The following is a 6,293-nucleotide window of genomic DNA, read 5'->3' as shown; positions in this document are numbered from 1 at the left end:
AACTCCCGCGTAAAATAAATTACAACAAATACTTTTTTTGAAAAATCAAGAGGCAACCGCCAAAATGTACAGCACACATACGACAGTCAATGTATGTAATTGTTTCTAAAACAAATGCGAATGAATCTAATTTATAAATCTAAAAAGTGTTTTGTTACGTCAGAGCAGGGCGTACACTGCCTGCCCACTGACCAGTGCACGAGCTTCGCGAGAGCGCGCATAGTGCAGCTCTGCCGAATAACGCGCCTCTTCAAAAGTGTGTGGAGTTACTTGGAACTTGGAACAATTTAATGAAAGAATAATCAGTTACATTACATTACAGTCATTTAGCAGACGCTTTCATCCAAAGCGACTTACAATAAGTGTATTCAACATAGGTATTCAAGAGAACTACGAGTCACCAGTCATAAGTGCATCTCTTTTTTTAAACAAGCAGGTAAGAGCATAAACCAGAGCAAAAGTACAGTGCAGAAACAAAGTATTACGAATACAATAAGTGCAACAAACTAATATGAATACAATAAGTGCTAAGTGGAAGACTCAGGGTACTTCTTGAAGAGGTGGGTTTTCAGCCTGCACCGAAAGATGGGCAGCGACTCTGCTGTCCTGACGTCAGTGAGGAGTTCATTCCACCACTGTGGGGCCAGGACAGAAAACAGCCGTGACCGGGTCGATCGACCTGAGCGACGGGGCAACCATTCGCCCTGAGGCAGCAGAGATAAGTGGTCGGGCGGGGGTGTAAGGCTTGACCATGGCCTGGAGATAAGAAGGATCTGTTCCTTCCACTGCCCTGTAGGATAGCACCAGAGTCTTAAACTGGATGCGAGCTCTTACAGGGAGCCAGTGTAGAGAACGGAGAAAGGAAGTTGTGTGGGAGAACTTGGCGTGATTGAACACCAGACGAGCTGCAGCTTTCTGGACAAGCTCCAGAGGTCTGATGGCCGACGCCGGAGCTCCGGCAAGTAGTGAGTTGCAGTAGTCAAGGCGGGAGATGACAAGAGCCTGGATGAGAACCTGCGTCGTCTCGTCAGTGAGGAAGGGGTGAATCCTCCTGATGTTGTAGAGCAGGAATCTGCAGGAGCGTGTAACCAATGCAATGTTTGCTGAGAACGACAGTTGGTCGTCCAGGGTCACACCCAGATTCCTCGCAGTCCGAGTGGGCATCACCACGGTATCATCAATGGTGATGGACAGGTCTCGGTGCGGGCAGCCCTTCCCCGGGAGGAACAGTAGCTCGGTTTCGTCCAGGTTGAGCTTCAGGTGGTGTGTCGTCATCCACTTCAAGATGTCAGCCAAGCATGCAGCGATGCGTGTCTCCACTTGAGTGTCACCGGGGGGAATGACAAGACCAGCTGGGTGTCATCGGCATAACAATGGTAAGAGAAGTCATGCGAGCGAAAAACAGAACCCAGAGATGTTGTGTAGAGCAAGAAGAGACACACAGTTGTGACTTTAAAACAAACAGCAGTCCATCCCATTTATACAATGAGTTTAGGTTGGACAATAAGACAGACGCAGTAACCCTCGGAATCAGTTACATGACATTTGCCAGTTTCTGTTGTTCATAAGACGGTAACACTTTACATTTGAATTTGGTAGTACGTAGCTACAATAACTTTTTAAGTTCACACAAATGTTACGTTTTTGTCAACAATGATTTGGGCTGTTTTTTGTTGAATTGGGCTGGAAACTGGCATTCTGATCTGGCAACACTGTTACCGGGTACTTTACAAAAGAAGGATTGAGCCTCATGGATGGAGTTCTTTAGAAAAAACACTTTCTCTTCGGCATGACAGCTAACAGCCAGAAAGAGGAGCAAGCATCATAGCAACAGCCTTGAGAGTGACACATTGACTGGGTGCATTGTTTTCTGTATTTACATTTGATTAGGTAATAATGAATGCGACAGAACACTCATTATTACTCATTTGTATTATTCTTGTTTTTATTAAATATGTCCTTGTTAATATGTGATTAAAAACATTTTGATGTCCTTCATCTTAATGAAGAATATTAAATTTAACTTTCAATTAAAATTTTTAATTATTTCAAACATTTAACAACAACAGTGCGAACCTTATAAATGTATTACAGTGATTCAAATTAACTAACTTAACTGATAACAGAACATTCCATTTTCTCTATTACTAACATTACCTTGTTACTGTAGAGGGTCGAAAGAAACATTTGTTAGTATCGTGCCAACTCCTGACAGTTTAACCTGATTTGCTTCTACACTGAAAAACTCTGACACCGCCAACTTCAGGATGTGTTTAACTATTAGATAATAGATATTAGATAATCTGTCAAAAGATCATGACTATGTCACATGAAACAATAAACGCAACAAAAAAAATGACCACATGACTACATTTGGCTAGGTGTGGGTTTGACAATCCCACCGTGACGCCTCCTCCTTTTGTGCAGCTGTTATAACAGGGCAATTATCTCTTATCATCCATGTAATACTGACACTGTTGCCAGCCCACACTATTATATATGTAACATAACTAAAGGATTAGCTAATGACCCAGTGTACACAAGCAGTAGCGTTAACCATCTCCACCTTTAGTACATGTTAGTTTTACAGGCAGTCGACTCACGCAATGCACTTAACATAAAGGAAACCGCTTTTTGAAACAGGAGAGAGGTCATAGAAGGAACGCAGGCAGGGCCAGAGATTCACAGGGGGACATTTTGGTGTTAGTCGGGTGAAATTACATGTCTGTTGCCGTGGTAATTAATTTAATGAGGTATGTGATTGACAGAGAAGTTAAAAAACTGACCCCTGAATCTTGAATACAAAGTGCACCTGCCGGTGAAAATGCTTTCAGAGAAGACATTATCCTGTTCCTGCTAAAATACTTGAGTCATTTAATTTTATTAATGTCATTGAAGGTGAGTTATCTACAATATGTGACGATACATTCCCTTAAGCAGAGCAAAGGCCTAGTCCAAAAGCAGAGAGGTCGAAGCCTAGAGTGCAATAACAGACATAAGAAATACAACAAGGTCAATTCCTGTGTTAGCGGTCAAGTACGGTTACTTTTGCATCTTATTATCATATCATCTATAATGAAGACTAATAAAGAAGTGATTATTTCGACTTTTGTGTTAAAAAAAGAGTTTGAGCTTGAAATAGAATGCATGAAATTCTATGTCATCTTTGTATAACTGATGTGTATGTTATAAAATAAGCACTGCAAGTCAACAAGAGAGGACAGAGGATGGGAGGATTTGAGGACGAGGGACTAGCGTGACAGCTTGACAATTTGAAGACATGACTTTTGTTGTCTGAGTGACACGATCAAACCCATCACATCTGACCTCGGCTGCTCCCAAGCTTACCATTATTCCAATAACCAGCCCACACAACAAACACAAGCACACCAATATTCAATATGCTTTTCTTTCAAGCAGAACTGAACGGTGGCGTGTGATTGTTTCTCTCTATATGTCACTATCTCTGCCCCACACTCCCACTTAGTATATAAATGTCCCTCCATCCTTCCCAGGGAAACACTCTCAAGGGCTGCTGCAGGTACAGTATGGATGCCTCTGGTGATAATAGTGGTGGTTGGGGTATTTCAACAGGGGATTACAGTATGACATTGGAATTTGGCTCATTTACTGAGAATCTTTAGGTTTATGAAGTAAATGTTTATAGTATATGAAGTAATAGAGTCCCCAGAAACTATGATTGTGGGTGATAAAATTCAGTTCATCACTTTGCTAGTTTCTCAACAAACAAAAAGAAATGGTTGTTAAGCTTTGACGTTTTTAAGGTTCAAAGCTTTGTCGTAAAAGCATGGAAACGATTATTATTTCTCCATTATTTTGACTACACAGTGCAGTTTTTGTTAGTACTTTTTTGGGTGACATCACTTCACGCTTCATGAATTGAATTTAAAGCTGCAGGGCAATTCAGTTCAATTCATTTTTCTTAAATGAAGTACTTTATTTTAAGATGCACATTTTTCAAACCTTTCTTTTATGTGATTTAATTGTCTTAACCTTATTTTACTTGAAATGAGAGAAGAACATTCATTTATTATTAGATTATGTATTATTTATAATTCATCCAGTTCAATTTGAAAACTGACAATAAATATTGTTGAGATACAGTATTATTCAATTGAACTTTCTTTATTTGATTTGACAGCAGTTGTTGACTACATACAGATGTTAATACAACTATTCAAATATACTAGATCATAGCGCAAATTAGACATTACTGTAATGTTCTGGACCTTTGCATGAGGAAAGTCTCTCTAACTGGACCTCGTTGAATTGGACATGAGCATCTGAAAATGGAATCGTGAGCATTCTTTATAATTTTTTTTCTTTGTCTTTGGATGTTTTGTGAAATGTTTCAGGATGTATTTGCAGTATTCTAGACCTGGCATGTATTCTTTTGCAGTACCCTGTAAAACAATGAGGGCTGGGTACAGTTGTATTAAAGTATTTGATCATGTGATGTGATTTACAATGCATGTAATTGGTTGGTTTGTTTCCTGGACCACTGAACAAGTACCGTAAAAGCTAGAAAAGTCAGTTAAAATAGAAGCGTTCCGTCAAAATGTAATAATTCTCAATTTTCTATCGGTTGTAGGTCCAGGTCCAGATGCTACGGTGTCTGGGTCCGGACTCAGACCGCGGTCCGCCTATTAGTGACCCCTGTTGTAGACCCTTCTGTCTGCTTCTCTCTCTGAATGAAACTTCTTCAGTGCGTGCAGTTAGTGACAGTGTGGGCTCCATGGTAGCTTTGACAGCATGTTGAAAGTAGATGCTAACATCAATCTGATTCTTCTAGCGTGATATTGAAATGCTTCTGGACCATGTTTACTGTAGTCCATTACAGCAGTCTAGGGACCTGCTTTATGCAAAATAAATTGAATTGAATTATATCTGCCTCTATTAGCATACTCAGTGCTTGAGTCCTCATTATGTAATATTATTTGTTTTGGTTTAAAACATTTTACCATTGTATATGTCTCTCTTTCTCTATCAGCTATGGAAATAAAGCCTCTCTCGGTGTGTTTGGCTGTCTGTGCGGCACTCTTGGCAGGTATTACAGTAGGGAGGCTGGCAATATTAAGGCTCGCTCTTTAGTCATGCATTATTTAATTAATGCAAAATCTCTTCTCTTCTCTCTTCTCCAGTATGTCATGGTTGTTCTACAGGAAAGGAGTTCATCACCACATTTCTTCCTAACTTCCAGGAGACTCATCAAAAAGATCACAAGCTCCACGTGGTTCTGACTGCTCAGGGCTCTGAAGCCAATGTTCACATACAGGTTAGAACTATGTTAATTCAAGGAAGGGCAAGAAGAGCCAGTCTGTTTTAATGAGACTCATGAATGTTTAACCAATCCAGACCCATTGATCTGCAGGTAGCTTCATTGAAGTTCGACAAACAGCTGACACTCTCTGCAGGTGAAAGCCACTGGGTTTCTCTACCATCTGGAGCCGAGCTGCAGAAGCAATTTGTCACTGCCAACTCAGCGGTTCGAATCTCATCTAGTGCTGCGATCTCTGTGGTCTCTTTTAATCGTCGCTTTGCCACGGGAGATGGCACGGTGGTTTCCCCACTCGAAGAGCTGGGTACTGACTACATTGTGTTCACACCCAATGCCAAGGGGTGCATGGACAGTCTATTTGCTATCGTTAATGGCAAAAACCAGAACAAGATCACCATCACACCTAATGCCAATGCTAGGCTAAGAGGCAAGATTATTTGGCGTCGTGGGAAGGCGGTGACCATTAACCTGGCACCCTACGCATCCTACCTTGTACGAGGTAGGACAACTTTGACAGGCATGCGGATCCGGTCCGAGCAGCCTGTAGCTGTCTTAGCAGGCCACCAGTGTCTGACGATGGGTTCGAAGTGCGAACATGTGTATGAACAGCTCCCCGCTGTGGCAAACCTGGGTAAAGAATACATGGTACCCACGACCAGCAGCTGTAAGGCCACCAACTTTGCAATGATAGTAGCGGTTGAAGACAAAACCGAGTTGACACTGCCCAGTGCCCGACGCTCAAGGAAACAGTTGAGTTCAATATTAATCATTGTAATATACTGTTGAAGCTACAGCCAAGGCTATTATTGTCTGTCTTTCTGTCCACCTTTCCATCCAACACTGTCTCTTAAAAAATGACGTTCCCATACAACTAAACTGCATTCCTAATCAAATTTTGAGGGAAATGTATTTAATCCTGATTACAGTCCCAGCTTTTTAACTTTAACACTTAGTTATTAATGTTTTTAATTAAGACAAAACGTTTCAGAAAACT

At 41.1% G+C, this 6,293-nt stretch overlaps 1 long non-coding RNA gene across 1 annotated transcript; it reads left to right on the top strand.

The window, feature by feature from the left end:
• Window positions 1-5,008: 5,008 nt before the first annotated feature.
• LOC137890500 (uncharacterized) lies at window positions 5,009-5,524 on the top strand. The gene is made up of 3 exons (XR_011105290.1): window positions 5,009-5,068; window positions 5,163-5,296; window positions 5,393-5,524. It is a non-coding gene; the product is annotated as an uncharacterized lncRNA (long non-coding RNA).
• Window positions 5,525-6,293: the final 769 nt, after the last annotated feature.

Source organism: Cebidichthys violaceus, unplaced genomic scaffold (assembly GCF_023349555.1).
Source record: "Cebidichthys violaceus isolate CVI_PGR_0920_01 unplaced genomic scaffold, fCebVio1.0.p SCAF_65, whole genome shotgun sequence".
Taxonomy (NCBI): domain Eukaryota; kingdom Metazoa; phylum Chordata; class Actinopteri; order Perciformes; family Stichaeidae; genus Cebidichthys; species Cebidichthys violaceus.
Note: the sequence above shows the minus strand (reverse complement) of the source record. Positions and strands in the feature narration are given on the sequence as shown.